This window comes from Brachypodium distachyon, chromosome 1 (assembly GCF_000005505.3).
Source record: "Brachypodium distachyon strain Bd21 chromosome 1, Brachypodium_distachyon_v3.0, whole genome shotgun sequence".
NCBI classification, from domain to species: Eukaryota; Viridiplantae; Streptophyta; class Magnoliopsida; order Poales; family Poaceae; genus Brachypodium; species Brachypodium distachyon.
The window spans coordinates 66,646,836-66,664,539 of NC_016131.3; the positions used below are offsets into that span (position 1 = coordinate 66,646,836).

The window sequence follows — 17,704 nt, forward strand, 5'->3', positions numbered from 1 at the left end:
CTCACGTCTCTGCTTTGCTCCGTCGTCCGTACGTAGTCCCAGACTGCCCACCGCGCGCGTCGAACGCTCCTTTCCACGAAGTGGTTTTTTCTTCCGTCCTCCCACCCGCACACGATGAAAAAGGGCATCCATCTCACCCCACTACGGCACTACCCCACCTGCTCCCTCCCCTTCCCTCGTCAACGCAGCGCAAGAGGGCAAGGGGCTACCTTTTTGCCCTGAGAGCTTCTGCGCAGCGGCCCCTCGCGGTCCTCAGCCACCTCCGCTTCAACATCGCGGCCCCACATGAAGCCCCCGCTCGCCGTGCAGCTCGTACGCTGTTGTAATCGTGCGCTGCGAGCACCACGCCGCGAGCCCATCCGTCCACATATCCTGGCAACCCAACCGTCGCGCGCCTCCCGGGTACCAGTCCGTCTTCCCCCCCGGCCACTCTCCCTTGCGCGTCCCCTCTTTTCCTGCCTCGCCCCCCTCTGTCTCTCTCCCCTTCTGCGTTGCCCTTGCTGCTAATTGGACGATTAATAATGTTGTGTTCTCAACAAAGCTACCTGATCGATCTTGGTATGCTTGGATTGGTTTGTTAACCAAGCACTGGAGTCCTAGCTCCCCAGTCTGCTGGACGGCATCGCAGATAAATTCAGTGTGGTGTGTGTGATTGATCAACGGTAAATTCAGCTATGTGATTTTGCAGGAGTTTTGAGTGGAAGAAGCCACCCACGCCATCCCCTGCTACTAGCCGCGCCTTCCCTGCTTTCTTGCCTATATCTTTTTACTAGGAACTTTTCCACTTGGATGGCCTGAATATTAGGGGCTTAAGGAAATGTCTTATACCAGACCAGTCTTAGACTCTTAGGATTCTGTGCTGATTCCATGAGTGCATCATGAATTCCTGGTGGTTTTCTTCAGGTGGAATACATAGCTTTGGCATGGATTTTTCATTTGTACATTTTACTGTACTTAGCTTGATATATACATAATAGAGATCAAGCTTCTGCAAATGCTTGAATTGTTAGACCATTTCCAGGCTCTATACCAAACTGTGGATGTGAACCTGCAAAAACTAAATTTTGTAAATCTTAATTGGTAACAATCAATTTAGCTCAACAGTCATAGAAGCTGCAGCCTGAATATGCAATTAGCAACTTAGCTCTAGGATTTGAGTCTGGTAGTGAGCTAGCTAGAGCACTTGTTGTTTCATAAGATCGTTTAATCTGTGCTAAATATAGTTGAAATGTCAATGATATACTGGTACTTAGCTCTTTGCACCACAGAAACGACATTTAATTTACTCACTGTTGCTCTTACAGATTGTCATCTGATCATGAATTTCTCATTGTTGATCTGAATTATGCAAGCATAAATTACAGTGAGCTCCTGTTTTAAGCACTATCTGGCTGTGTGTCCTTCAAATACTGAAGTTGATGTTCTGGGATATATTTTTCTGAACCCTTTGTGGGTCATTAGAAAACTCATTAGGCTATGCTTTCTATGCAGAATTTTTAGTCGAGTTTACTTTCATTTGGAACCTGTAACACTTGATTTTGAGATCAAGAGATGGGCTGCTTGGAAGGAAGACAACATGAAGCCCTTGTTATCAAGATTTCAATATGTTAATATGATGTTTCCAGTATTGATACATCTTAATTTGTGTGCTCTTGTTGGCAAACTAATATTTTACTGAGCCCTAAAAAATGTGGCCAAGCCATGATTCTTGTTAAACATATTATTTTTGCTCCACAATGAGCTCGGTGAATGACTTCAAAATTATCAAAGTGTAAGAAATTTGTGGTTAAATTTTAACTTAAACTAGCTGAATGCCCGTGCGTTGCAACGGGACAATAAAAACAATTCATGGAAGAAACCTTTCATAAGAAATCTATTGTTTGCCAAGTTTATTTCATATGTAATCCCTAAATTTAGGCACTGAGATAATTTTACAAAAATTTCTGCTGCGAACTTCTGTCGGCTCCCACTTGTAGACTAAACTACAAGTATATATGCTCTTAAGAGATCTCCAGAGTCTGCATAAGGAAAAGGTTATACCGTGCGATTATGCAAACAAGTCTTGAGCAATACCTTTTGCTCCCGTAGTGCCTTAGCTACAAGCTAGGATTTTGAGGCTGGGTGGTCCAATGAACAATTTCTTTTTACCTCAAATATAATTTGCAACCAAAATTATGCAATGATTTGAGTTTGAACAACAAGCAAATCTTGATTTGATTAAGTGAAAGGCCGAAAAGGGAGTTGCCATTTCCGGCGCTGCTGCCGTCGACTCGTCGTGGTTCGACGTTTGCTGGCGGCCGGACACGTCCTATACGTCTAACCAGCCGACTGCAAGTTCTTCCAATCTGCACGTCATATTTGCAAGTTGGCCGGTCGCGATCGCTGGCTCGCTGCAAACTGTTCATTTTTTGTTCTCAGCAATCGTTAGGCCAAACTGCTTGATTCACGTACACAAAGGCAAAGAAGATCCAGGAGGAGATCATGGGCTTGACATTGGGCGTCTAGACCTGTGTTTGGCTGTATTTTTTTGTGTGTATTTTGTGTTGTGACATTAAAGAGTATATAGGCTGTATCCAAAATCCCAGGATGGTCCATGGACCACCCTGTCCACCCTGTGGATCCGTCGGTGTATGTGTAGGATATTTGTAACTCTAATCGCCCAATTTAAAGTCCCAAGGCTACTTAGTTCTTACGATAATACAATACTTTCTCTGATCCTAAATTCTTGACTCAAATTTGTCCAAATATATATGAATGTATCTATTCTTAAAAAGCGTCTATATGCATGTAATATTTCGACAACAATTTATGATCGGAGGGAGTACTATTTAGATATGCATGGGATATTTAGCAATTGTAAAATGTCAATTCTACTCTCTACATCGTACTGCAGTTTATAACATCAAGAACGAATGCCATAGTTTACAAAAAAGAAAAGAACGAATGCCATACAGGAAACAAACTCGCAATGGAATTAGTGTGTGTGTGTGGGGTGTGTGTGTGTTAATTTTGCAGTACAGTGACACCATTAATTTGATTCATCCTGTTCCCCTCCGCACACATCGACTCCTCCAGCTCTGTCAACCGCTTGCGGCACGGCAGCTGCGCAGCACGCGCCCTTCCGCGTCGCCCCCGCCATCCGTGCCTTGTGCCTCTCGAACCTGCAGTAGAACATCATAAGACGTCCGCTCAAACGGGGAAATAAACTGAAACATGAAGAGCAGAGAGGGAGATTACTTGGTTTTGCTGCGAAAGAGCAGGATGACGATGAAGAGCGCTGGAATTGTAAGGGGATGACACGGGAAAGGAGTCCTGACCAGAGGGAGGCATGGAGGTAGAGGCGGCGGGAGGCGATGGCGATGCAGCAGAGGTCGCGGGAACGGGTGTTGTGCAGCCTTCATCGGCGCCTCGGCCGCTCGGCCGAGCGAAATCTGGAAGTTCTCACAAGGGGCGTCGGCGAGCAGAGACCCGTCCCTAGCCGGGAAATCAGCAGCGATTATTTTCTTGCACGCGGGCGTGGGCGCTGGTACGGGCATGCGGAGGCGGGCGGCGGTGGGAGAGGGTGCAGCGGAGAGAACTCAGTGAAGCATGGGCGTTGGGGAAGGAATTGGGGTTTGGAATTCGGTGATTGTGGGACGAGAGACGTCGTGCGAGGTTTGACATGAAGGGCGGCGGTGGAGGTTGGGGTAGAGATAAGAGTGACCGGGTTCGATTTTTCTTTCCTGCACGCAGACCGGTGCGAGGCGGACAGAGGGAATTTGACAGACGACGAAACCGCGTAGTGAAGGGAACGGTCGGTATTTATCTGAAGATCTGAAATCATAGATGATGCTGAGATGGAAGGTGATGTTAATGGATCATTCAAAACACTTGATTCACAATTTTTTGCTTTCTTTAAAGGCCGGTTTTCAAAATCTTGATCTATGTTCTGCAAGCACAAAAAAAGGATGGAGTCAACATATGGTTAAAGCATAGGTACAACAAAGTAAAAAAAAATAGAATTAGCATAGATAGTCAGATGCAATTAGCAGATGGTTGTTCATCAACTTATTAAGGTATATTGATTTCAGCGTGGCATTAGCATATAGTCATCAATTTTATCTTGTGGTACATTGTATAGTGGCCAATATTACCAGCAAGATAAAGACAAGGAGTGGTTGGTCTCTTCTCTACATCAGATATATAGCAGGAGGTAAATTATATTTTTTGATCTGGTTCATGTTTGATATACTCGTACTATGCATATTTCCTATTTTGTTCTAACAAAATATGTATATTCTGTGCTGTTAGAGTGAATAACTCAATGCAACATCTATGAATCAACGCACCATATAGTTTAGTTTTTATTTTTCATCCACTCAGTTGGTGATTTTGATGACTTGTTGCAGATACTTGTTACGGCGAAGTGCTTTGGAATTATTTATGGTAGACTGGTCAAATTTCTTCTTTGATTTCGGGGTATGACCTTTACGAACCTTTACTCTATAGTTTGAATTCCATGCATGACACAGCTGAATATATAATGATGATTGGCAGTAATCCATGTTATCTTCTTCAGAGAGCCGAGCAAATCCTTAAAAGAACTCAATTGATGGAGGGCTGGGCTAACTGGGAGGTACACAAGCACTAAATATGTTTTTTTCTTCCATGTTTGTTGATAGTTTCAAGATCTAAGCTGCCAAAATCTGGTTTGCTGCTATCATCTTAACTGTAAAAAACTTGCAGCGAAAAAAGGATCATACCATGGTTGGAGATGGATTGATTGGTGAGACGCGGGGACTGGGGGCGTGGATCGCTGCTGGAAAGAAGATGATGGATATCTCTTCCTGGGGTGGGCGAGGCGAGCGTGGGGTGAGGGAAGGAAAGTGCCTGATCGATCTCTTCCTGGGGTATTTTGGGCGGTACCTAAACTGATACGGGTTATGTATACATGCGCGCGTCCGCTTATGGCCGCTGCCGTATTGGATTCAGTTACGTGATTATTGTATATGGCAGTTCCTGTCTCATCTAGATCAATCGGAAGAACCTGATAGGCGAGGCGAGCGTGCCGATCGATCTCTTCCTTGGGGCACTGCTGGGCCTGCGGGGTGCTGGGCCCGATTGATCTCTTCCTTCGGGCCCTGCTGGGCCTGCGGGGTGCTGGGCCTGGGGCGTGGGATCGGGTGAGGAGAGCGTGGGGCGAGGTAAGGAAAGTTTGACAGGCGACGAAATTTTTTGGTGAAGGAAATGGTCCGTACTTTTTATACAGGTATAGATATGTGGGTGCTGAATAGCAGAGCACTTCAGTCATAACACAATTGACATGGCACTTTATGAGAGTGATAAGGTGTGCTTAAAAAACTATCCTTGTCTTTCGGAATGACCAAAGATGCATAAACCGGGGGAAGAGATATGATTAGCGGTAGTTAATCATTAGTGGCAAGATGAAGAGATATGTTTAGCGGTAGTAAAAATAATGACATGCTGCCTCTGCTCCTTAAATTAGGGTGTGTATTGTTTACCTTCACCCTACTTTTGACCAAGAATTAGTCTATTAGTGTATATATATTTTGAAATAAAATTTATATCATTGCATTCTTATTTAAAAATACTCTTGTTTATGGTTATAATAATTTGTATCACATAAGTCACACGTGATGGAGTAATATTGGTTAAAAGCCTTGATAAAAAAATATATCCCTAATAATAAAAGCAGGAAGGTTTCCTTCGTCGTCGTCCGCCATGCATCAATTTCAGTGCATGTCCTGATTTTACGTGTTTCCTTACACTCCATCGGATCTTCCTTTGCCTAAAAGCAGGAAGGTTTCCTTCGTCGTCGTCCGCTATGCATCAATTTCCGTGCCTGTCTTGATTTTCCGTGTCTCCTTACACTCCATCGAATCTTCCTTTTTCTATTCCCACGGCGCTGCCTTCCCGGGCCGCCACCGCCGACTCAACTGCCCGCGCAGCACCTCCCTGCGGTGACCGCTCTCGATACGCGCCGACGCCGGATTAGATTCCCGTGCAAGAGATGAGCAAAGGGGTCCAAGACTGACCGGCGCTATCCACCGCCGCGCGGTTCCTCGTGCACCGCGACAGGGATAATATTTCGAAAAGGCACTTTACTTTCTAAAAAGTAAAAAAAAAAGAGTACCGCGTGCTCCGTGACCTTCTTCTGACGCCAGCCACAGCCGGCGGGCGACGTGGACTGGGTGCCATGTCCGTGACCGTGGCTGCTAGCATTAGCTCCGAGATCATTTTGATTGAATGTCCAATTATATTGTTATGTTTTGTATAAACATGAATTTTCGCGTGCACATGTTTAAGAGCCCGTGGCAACGCACGGTCACTGCACTGGTAAATCATAAAGGAACAATAGTTGGAAGAAACGGCTCGAGAAAGAACATCCCCATCCCGTATTTCCTTCCTTGTCCCCTCGTTCGGTTCTTCGTCTTCCCCTCCTGCAAGTAAACGAGGGACCTATGGCCTCCCGGATCACGAGGCTGCCTTACCACCAGCAACGCCATCTCCTCGCCACCGCTGCTGAAGCCTCATCTCACCGCCTTCCGCGCGCCCGCGGCGCCATCCCCAAGGTAACCAAATAATGGGAGTAGATAACCCTAAACCCCCTCAAGGTGTTCGACTGAATGCCGCGTCAACCGTTGTCGTTGCTGCATTATTTCTTCGGTGCAAATGGGATTTCCTCTGTATGCTTAGGACTCCTAAGCTCGACCTAATACCCTTTGCCCAGATTCTACAGTTTTGAACCGTAGTTGCCAATCTAGTACGCTATACTGTTCACGCCTTCTACTTAGACTCTTGAACAATGCATGTGCTGGTACTTTTTTTAAAAGTTGAATGATTCGTGATTTTGTGCCAATTTTTTTTTAGTGACTGCCAGTACTCCTCTTGTACCTCTAGTTTTCAATATTTTGTTCTGTAAGGCTATAGCATTTGTTCATGCCATGGTAAATTGGTAATTGTTTCTGAGGTATGTTTGCGTTTCTGCTTTGGCAGCGTGTACCTTAAAGTCTGAATTTGTTTCCCTTTCCTCCATTTTTCAACAGGATGTGGCTAAGGCTGAAGGTTCCCTTCTCTGATCTTGAAGCTCGCTAGATGATGTTGTACAGTATTAAAAGTCATGTATTCTTATGTGTCCGCATTCCTGTTTCTTTTGGTCTTCTGGATATTATTGCATTTGTGATTTTGTTTTGTTCCTGGTGACCGGTGCCGAATTACACCTAGAAATTAGGATGCTTAATGTGCTTCAGTTGAAATGAAATTAGGTTTACAAAAAAATTCTTAATGCAAATTAGAATATGTGTTCATATTATTGCGTCATGGTATTGTGAAGGGATCATAGGATCATGGTGTTGTGAAAGAATCATCAAGCTTTCTTGTCCATTGCTAATTCAGTGTGTCCAACAAGGTTTTGTAAAACTGAGATTGGATGGTATAAGAGAAGAACATCATAAAAAGTCAAATATCCTAGCAGCATACTCTATGAGCCTACAACTTATCTTGTTTCTCTCAACATTACCTTTATTGGTCTAGCTGCAGAACTGTTTTTACGAAAGTATACCATATCAGAAAAGTTCATATTTGTACATGTTAAATACAATCAATTGAGGGATATCTTTGCATGTTTACTACCCCCACTTGATGGTACGTATCAATACCCCAAAGGAAATACATGCAATGAAGTAAGAAAGCATAGCTGTTCAGTAGCTTCCCTGTTGGGCGAAAGTTCTACTTAATATCTTATTAGACTTGAAGCACCGGCAGTTGCAGCTTGCGCCTGGATGTTCTAAATGCACTATGCGGTTACTAATGTAGTAGGCAGTATCCACCAATACATGTCACCTGCTAGTGCACTCAGGAATTTGTTTATTTTCTGTTAGCATCTTTTATTTTGAAGGGATAATTCGAATAGAATCGGATGTCCTGTTATTATGTGTACTTGCCATAATTTATCTTATGTTCATGCAATACTTTTCAATTCTAACAGAAGAACTATCCCATTTTTATAACCTTCTTGTTAGGATTTTTTTGTGTTAACATCTTTTAGATAAGTCAAGGATAGAATTTCATTATTTTATCTACTGTGTCTCATATCTACTTCCCTATACTTTATTTAGTGAACCTTTCTTTGAGAATATTCTGCTGTTGCTACACTATAAGTATGAGCTACTCTGCTGTGCGTGAAACCTTCTAGGATGAAATGGTTAAAATTGAGAACCCACAATACACTACTCCATCCATTCCTTTTTATAAGAGGCTCTAGCTTTGTACTAAGCCAAACTTCTTAAAGTTTGACCAAGTTTATATAAAATCTAACAACATTTAAAACTCTGAATTTGTTTTATTAAATCTGTCATGATATATATCTTCATAATATACTTATTTGATGTTATAGATATTAGTATATTTTTCTATAAACCTGGTCAACCTTTAAGAAGTTTGACTTTAGGACAAAGCTGGAACATCTAAGGAATGGATGGAGTATTTCTTAAGCCAAAACTCTGGAGGCATTGATATGCTTTCACCAATGAACTAATGATATGCTTTACCAATGAACTAATGATATGCTTTATATGAGCATACATATGCTGTTATTCACTTTAGTTGCATCAGTACATGCAAATTGCTCTGTTTGAAATGATCGAATGTATCCTATATGTGTTTTGTTGTCGACTTGGGATTTTCAGTCTGCAGACGTGATATTCTTTTGGCAAATCCTTCAGGGTTTTCTTTGAAAAATTCAAGGTGGTACATGATCAAGTCGAGCCCTTCTAATCCTCTGACAATGCGGGAGTGCCGCAAAGTGTTCCCTTCTTTAATAAGACCATCTGCATCTTACTCCACACAAGCATCAGACCAAAAAACCCAAAAGGTACATGCTACTATCTCTGTTTGATGATTTAAAGCATTTGATGCTATTTCTTGTATATTTTCCTGCTTGTTTTGGCCTTTCGTTGGTATGGTTGTGAGCGGTGCTGTTAATTTTTTGGACATGCTACTATGAGTATTTAAGTGCAGCATAGGAAATCATTAACCGTCAGTTTGACCATCTGCTGTTGCTGCTGAGCACTTGTGCATGCATACATGAGCTTTAGTAGGTTTCTTTTCATTTTCATAAAATCAAGTTACGTAGGGATCAGTGCACTAGGAAGCTGCTGCACCACTATTTAAGAATGTATATACATTTGCCTCTATAATGTGGGTTTGAACAATATATTTTATAAGATTGTTAGGTACTCCCTCCGATCCTAGGGAGTACTATTTAAATGCTATTTGATCAGACGATGTTGCATATACTGAAAAGGTTCTGCTTCATTGGTCGTATCAGTATAGGTAAATTGTTAGGTGCTCTTGTCGTCTTTTGGGTTCATCATTTCCAATTCTCGATCTTGCATGAGATAACCCAATTATGCTCTTCATTTAATCTAAACCAGATTCCTTCGCAACACATGGATTATTGATGTCACATGGCAAACCAATTATGTTACTCCCTCCGGCCGGAATTACTTGTCGAAATATTACATGCATCTAGACGTTTTTAAACATAGATACATTCACATTTGGGCAAATTTGAGACAAGTAATCTGGATCTGAGGGAGTACTTGAGTTTATTGAAAGGATTGAGTCTTGTTTGTTCTCCTCTTGCCATAAATTGACAGCATATCACTGGACAAGAGGAGTCTTGTGTATTTGGCATCACTCAATACTAATCACCTAATGTCTTCCCTTTTCAGTTTTTGAGGTCCCCAGTTCATTTATATCTTAACCCAAATTGAAAATAATCAGCAGAGTACTTTTATATGGTTCTATTAATTGTTTTCTGTTTCCTATTAATAGATGTTTTCTTAAGGTGCGAGCTAATGCTTTATCATGTGTCATTTTTATTGTTATTGCTTATAGCCTTATAGAACACTGCCCTTTTTATCCTCAGGAACGAAAAGATTTGTCAACTACTGAAGATCCCTTTGATGATGCCCCTACATATAATATACCTGAGAAGCCAGTGACTTTTGCTGAGGGGGCTTCTTACAGTCTTGTAATACTCGCGGGGCTTGGAGTGGCAGCACTCAGCTGGATATGCTGTTTTCAAAGAGCTTATTTTTGAACCAAAAGAGTAAGTGACAAATGACAAAATGTGGATATTGTGTTCTTCTGATTGAGCTTACGGACATTAAATGACAAAATGTGGTACATAACCATATTGACAGCTTTAGGAAATTTTATAAGTTATAACTAGTTACAACACTTTTGTGCAATTCTACAAGTTACCTTATAAGGGCATCTACAAATGTGCACAGCCACTATTAAATGCCACATCAGACATGCACTAAGTTTGCCTTTTCCGCTGTAGCGTTTAGCACCATCTTCTCTCCTAGGTGGGAGCCATAACTAAATGAAAAGAATATCTCTTTTCTCTCACCCTTCTACATTTCACTCACAACAAGCTCACCATATTATTTTTCTCTCACCCTTACTACATTTCACTTACAACAAGCTCACCATATTTTCTTGGGTTGGTATCGGAGCAAGTTATGGCACCACTGCATGATCTTATTGGCTTGGTTCTCCCACATCCTTAAATGTGTTGTTGCCCAGATCACCTCTTTCTTGGTACCGGCCTCAAAGGCACATTGCACCTAACCTTGTATCTTCGTTATTAACAAACAGACTCTTCTTTTTTCTGAATTATGTAGTATTATTTCTCATACTAAATCACTTGCAAAGTTACAATATCTCTTTGCGAATTATAAAAATTTACTGTAATTAATAGCTTAATATTGTGTGTACTCCCTCCATTACAAAATGTAGGGTGGTGTTATTAGATTCATATTCAAACTACTTATGATTGTGATTTTATATCATATAAACCACATATTAATGGAGTAATTATTGGTCATAGCCTTTCTTGACCAAGTTTTTTCCTACGGAGGGAGTAATATGTAAGCAGAATTTTCTGCTAATTGAAATACATATTGTTGTTAATTTGGTGGCCATATCATATATTTATTGCCCATGTGTGTATTTTTTTTCCCATTCTTTGTGTGCCACTCCCAATCATTTGTTTGATGTTCTAGATTCTCCAACTTGCAGAAAATCACGCTCTCTTCCATTAGTAATCTACACAATTTGTGTATTAGTTACGCTGTAGTTCAGTGTCATAACCAGCTTTGTGTCGCATCTCTTTGCATACTACTCTTGTTCCTATGCATGACACTTAGGTTCCCTGAAGCTTGTCAAACAATAGAATTCATGCGCATTATAACTTGTCTATTAAGTTTTTGTTTAGCATGTTGCCAGTTCCCACATATGTGTTGAATCCCACCTGATTTACCGATTTCTTTAGTGCATCAAATGAGGTGTTTCGTCTGTTTGAGCGCCTTAATGTATTTTGTACATCACATGTTTGTACTTGCTTCTTTTTTACTAAATATCAATCCTGGTCTATGAGTCTATCGCGCTCCTGGAAGATGCCTGTGGTATTCCTGTGCAATCTGAATGTGATATTGCCTAATGTTGCAATGTTACCATCCTACAGGTACAAGATCTTTGGGAAAGCTCTAGCAAAAGTTCAGAGTGATAGTCAGGTTTGTGGGTGTTAGTGGTACTATTCTTTCTGAGATATTGATGTAGGTCTTCTCTCTCAGTATACTTTGCATTCCACGTGTTTTGTCAGGTTACAGCAAGAATCGGGTACCCTATTACTGGCTATGGTAGCGAAACCAGAAACCGTGCAGCCCGGCAGCGCGTTCCAAGCAGGATTTGGACAGATGAGGAGGGTGTTGAACATGTGGAGGTAGCATATATTACTGCCTCTGCTGGCTGCTGCTGTGACTTTAGTTATGCTGTCTTACTTGCACATCACTCAATAAAAAACATAGAAGTTTACTAGGTTACTGCAATAGATGAACAGATTGGTGTCCTGAAACTTTATTAGCAGCATATGGCAACTGAGCCAGTGACTTCCGTTACCAGGATCAACACAGGGAGAGTAGACGAGAGCCACTGGACATTTTTTTTTTTATTTACCAAAAGGAGTCTTGAGTTGTCGCCAGCAGTAATACAATTAGTTTGTCTTGTGATGGCTCCTTCAAAGTTTATGTGCTTTCAAAATTCAGATGGTACTTTGCTAATTTGGAAAGGGGCACTAGGATGACATTTGATAACCTGTAGAGTTTCCATAGTTGTTGATCACTTGAACTTTAGTTCTCACTTGACATTTGGTTGTTAATCACATTACATGCCTTTATATTTGGTTGTTAATCACTTGAAATCCACATGCATGCATAATTTCAGGTCAACTTTTATATCCGAGGGCCGCATGGAGCTGGAAAGGTATATTCGGCGATGTTCAAAGATAACTCTGACAGATCATGGAAGTTCACGTACCTTCTGGTTGAGTTTACAGCACCGCATCAGGGACAAGTAATGTTAGAATCTTACATACCAGCGTAAGAATGCAAGAGACTTATGCAGCTAGCAGACACAACTGTTATTAGGAAAATTTGTACAAGTTTTCTCAGCATGCAGGTATGAAACTGGTTTTGGGCAGTTGATTTCCAGAGATACTTTTATGCTTTTAAAAGTTTTATGGTGCCCAAAAAATTGGTGAAAGCTCTGCAAGCCTGGATGTTCTTATGCATATTTTCCTTCCGTCTATCCACCTGACTGCACTTTATATCGTCTAGACGTGGCACGTGGGACCTATGTAAAATTATAGCACAGGATCTGTACTATTGCTACGATTGGAGTGGTTGTAGAATTAAATTATTTTGAGAAGAATAATTACAATGCATGGCCTTAATTGTATGGATAGTTTGTTCCTTGACTGAACAGGCCATTCCATTTTCCTTGGGGATGACGATGGCACTTGGAACCATATTATAGCTACCACTAGTTTTGATCGCTTTGCCCCTAACGCTTCGTCATGTTCCCGTCACGTCTGCCTGCTGGTACACGCCGGCGAGCGAGGAGCATGTACTCGGAACTTCGGAAGGAGTCGATGAGAGCTATACCGTCGGTAGTATTTTAGCAAAAGGTGGCGAAACATGGTAGCGATGGCATTAATGCATTATGTCGAACGGGGGACATATTATCGATCAAAGAATGTATTATGAGTTTATGACTGATTGTTTTCCTAAAATATCATCGTACTTCTGAGAGGCTTTCGAGGCAAGTGTCCTTTGCATCATCGTGCCTGTTACTCCGCCCCCCACAACAATCAGGCCATTTATGGTCCTTGATACCAGGCACATCCCATTCCTACGTGCCATCAACCATTTGCTACTGCCTTTAGGACTTTTGGAACAGAGCCACGCGGACTTTAGAGGTTCAGTCACCTCATGACTCCATCATGCATGGACCAGGACCAGAAGTATTCCCAAATCCAACACACGCAATACAATTACAAGCTGGTGACATGAGCCGACGGAGCGAGGCATATCACCCTTGCTTAGTTGCTTGATCCTTGTCTACATCCCCCGGACCCGAAGTGTACCATAGCTCCTACTCCTGCCAATCAAATCCTCTCACCATACGCATCAGGCCTCTAGTTGCTTCAAGCCATCGCTGGTGTTGCTTTCATCTGTTAGATCAGCGTCCCTGATTGGGGTCGAAGCTGTACGTACTGGTAGGGCTTCAGATTCACCTGCCCCCAATAACGCATGAAGTGGATGTATCTTTCAGGGTTCCAATCTTGCCCGTGGATGCACTGTGCTGTCGATTCCCAACGGTGGAAAGACCTCATCGCGAGGCCGGGGAAAGGGCATGCACATTCACCAGACCTGGAGAGGCAATTGTGCTGCCATCCCTTGGGCTAGGCCGCTAGGCTACGAGTGAACTTTTTTTAAGTGCAGGAGTAGCAAATGAACATTCGTTTTAAGGCGTTTCGGGTACACTCGTTCTTTTAGGTCTAATCCACAAAATCATGTCAGGTGAAAATTAAGAATGCGATGAAAAAGCTCCAAAGGATTCTACTCCCTCCGTCCATATTAAGTTACTCAAATTTGCTTACATATGGATGTATCTATACCTAAAAAACATCTAGATATATGTAATATTTTGGTACTTAATATGGGACGGAGGGAGTATAACATTTGGCACCACACACATCTACTATCATAAATTTTCAAATACAAATCAGATGTACACAACGAGAAACAAAAATGACAATCTCGTATGTAAATAGTAGTTGAACAATATAATTTGTCTTTGTACAGATTCAATTTGGATTTGAAACTTGGTGACATGGTAGATACGGCTCAAAACAAAGCATAATCTTTCTGACTGTTCGGTGGAAGAACAGAAATGTTGGAAAAAGGGAAATTGAATTATCTTTCTTGCGAAAACAGAATGATGTATCCATAGTGTGAATTTTCCATTTAGTCTAGTTTGTCCACACCAAGCAAAACTAAATATAATCAATATCTCTCCCAAAACCCCTTCGCATCCTGTCCTCCATGGGGCCACTGCATTGACCGACGGCCAACATTGTCTGTTCGTTAGAGCGACAGTGTTGGTGTTCGTTGTCCGCCCCTTCAACACCCTATGCGCCCTTTCAACTTTTGTGTTCCGTAAAACATTCACTTTTGTATCTATATTCTTCCGTATTCGCTTTTGGTAGTATCTGCTTTTTTATTTGTTTCCCGAGTTTTTGTATTCAATTCCGCTTTTGCTTAAAAAATACGGAAACAAACATGATGGTACTAGATTGTGTATTTTCATCTCTAGTGGTAGATACATCATGCTTTAGTTAATGTTATAAGAAAGAGTCCAGATTTTGTAAATATGGAAAAATTGACCTTATGGCCATTCATCTTATCTGATCTTTACACTTATAAAGATTTGAGTTGGTGGTCGTGAGTTCACTCCAACAAGACTACCCCTTAATGGCTACGAAATTATCTAATTGCCACTCATTCTATACATATCACGATCTTTTGACTATGCTTGATTGGTTTTCATGACTTTCAAAATAATTGTTGTTTTCAAAAATAGTATTTGACAAAATTCCTATTTATCAGAAATTTTTATAAATATTAGTGACACATATTTAAACAACTTATGCATAATACAAATTCTTAATTTTGTAGGAGAGCACGGATATTTAGCTAGTTTCACATAAAGAGTTGAGTGCATGTAAATCATTGCCATGTTTGATATTGAGGTAACTGGCAACAATTCTGTTTAGTTGAGGTACTTTTAAAGACATTTTGCTTCTTTTTTCAGTATAACTTTGTTAAGTCAGGCACCATCATTTAAAAAAATTGAAGATGTATTGCCTCCAGCCAATGCATCGAGTAGAACACACAATACATCACCATCGTTTATTACATTGTAATGCAAGCCAAAAAACAAGTGACAGTCCACTCAAACACGCCTATTACATGATCCCCATCTAAATTAGAGCTTGAACTCCCTAGTAAGGCCTCATTTGAGCCTTTTACATGCTCGTCATCTAAATTAGGACATGAATTCCCTGGTCAGCCACTCCAACAGCTTCGCGTCATTCTCTGTTAGTACTTTGTGTTGCTACCATGAAGTATAAACCATGATCGCTGTCAGGCACCACCCCTAAATTTCAACATTACTTTACAAAATTAGCAACCACAAGCTGCGATTGCTCTGAAGATTTCTTCCGAGACTTTTTTTTTAACACTTCTGAGACTTTCTTGAGTATCATGTGTAGTATAAGATGGGGCTTTAATCGTAAAGACAGTCACACACACCCTCCGGTTGTTGACGAGGCGAGTATCGAAGTTGTTAGCACTAACTAAAAAAGTATTAAAAGAAGTTTAGAGCGACCATAATGTCTTGGTTTCGGATATGTTATTTTTCCAGGATTGATCGAGATTCGAGAAGGGCGTCTTCTCGTATAGCAGATATTGACTGGCGAAGGCTGCCGCACGGCTTGAGCAGTTGAGTCGCTTAACGTGTGCATCTAGCTTGGAAAAAAATTGCCTGCCACTGCAGCAATGATGCAGCCAGACTTGGCCAATCAATGATATACTATACGGGGCTAATCTTGGCTCTGGTAGCCGACTCTTCTGATGTTGAAATATTCTCGGTTTTAGCCCCTACGAGCAACAGGTTCCAAATTACATACGCAGTCGGTTTCAGAGATAGGTCCAATGTTTTTGGGGTTTGCACCAAGTTCCGGATCACTGTTCCTTCCATGTAAATTCGCTGTTGCTTGAAGCTTGCTTGCACAGATCATCTGCAGGCTTAGACGTATCTGAAATAGACCGGAACGCTTAGAGTATCAATAAAGTTAGAGTCAGTCATTGATATTTCAGATTCTCCACGTCATCTAGAATTTGCACGAATAACTCATATGATGGTTAAGTCTTAAACTGAAAATACATTTGATGGTATTAACAAAAAGTCTAACTCTCCATGAGAAATCTGTTTTACTCTCTTTCCTTATATCTTTTCCACACCTATAATTATTCAAACTAGCATAGCATTAGTACCTTTGTGTTGCTACAGAATAATAATACACGTTTGAAGAAAATATGTACTACAACCAATTATTTTAGATCATACAATTCATATTCGTTCTCGATTCAATAATCCGGGGAAGTGATTCAAATAAAATGAATTAACACAATTCAATGATGAGGCGCTACCAATTTGCAAAGCGTCTACTCAAAGAGTATCTCGAGCAGCTGCCATGCATGCCGTCTCCAGCATAACTATCAATTTCACCCTTCATCAGCACATGTTTGGCAAGAAGATAAACAGATAGAACAAAGCTTTTCCCAAAAAAGAAAGGATATAACAGAACTTTAGGCGGATATTAAATAAGTAATGGCACCCCTGCACATGATGCATGACCGCCTACGGCCCACACGGACAATATCCAATTGAGCAGTTGGTCATCTATGAATATATAATCAAACATGTAGCTTCAGCCCCCTCTATCCTCTCTAAAGAAATAAGAACATCCAAAGTTGGCTCTGATGTAAAAATATATACTAGCTACAGTCGTTTCACAGAGACATGCAGAGCACAAACATTGGATTTGGATACCACAAAGCCACAAACTCTCCTCCCTCTGAAAAGGATCATGGCCTACCTGGCCTTGTTGTAAGTTGTCACACCTACCAAGCAATTCCAGCAGAGACAAAGAAGTCATAAACAAAGGAGTGATCGATTCCTGGTGGTGGATAAAAGATATATCCTGGTGATAACTTTGAATCCAAAATGATAGCACCATCATCTCTCTCTCTCTGACGGTGTAAACCTCTTGAAGCAGAGGAATCAGAGCATCTGTATGCCGTAAAAAAAAAGGAGCATCTGTTTGAACCTTTTATGAGCTGAAGAACCAGCAGGTCCATATGTTAACGTGTGCATCCAATAAACTAGCTAGATGCTGAAATGATAATCATGCATGTAAACTAATGCTGAATTAGTCTCTTCTCACCAAATCCCCCAACAAACTACTCTGGAGAAAATACAAAGCCCCCAACAAACTTTAACTACCACAAACAGCTAGGTACCGCAACCAAATGTTGTCTTCTTTGCTGGCCTACCAACGCAGTACAATCAAAGTCAAAACAATCCTTCTTCAATCAGCTTATCAGCCTACTCTCCCCTCTCCTCAAGCCAACCACCATGACAGCAATACCATCAGCAGCATATGACCAAAACACCCCTGCCACACCTCTCCAACTAAGCCTTGCAGCCTCTTGCCAATGATACAAAG

The 17,704-nt window shown here is 41.3% G+C and overlaps 1 long non-coding RNA gene and 1 pseudogene across 1 annotated transcript; both read left to right on the forward strand.

Moving 5' to 3' along the window:
• Window positions 1–137: 137 nt before the first annotated feature.
• Window positions 138–1,812, forward strand: LOC112271461. The gene is made up of 2 exons (XR_002964444.1): window positions 138–903; window positions 1,305–1,812. It is a non-coding gene; the product is annotated as an uncharacterized LOC112271461 (long non-coding RNA).
• A 4,556-nt stretch (window positions 1,813–6,368) lies between these two features.
• On the forward strand, window positions 6,369–12,807 carry LOC100833311 (annotated as a pseudogene).
• The last annotated feature ends 4,897 nt before the right edge of the window (window positions 12,808–17,704 follow it).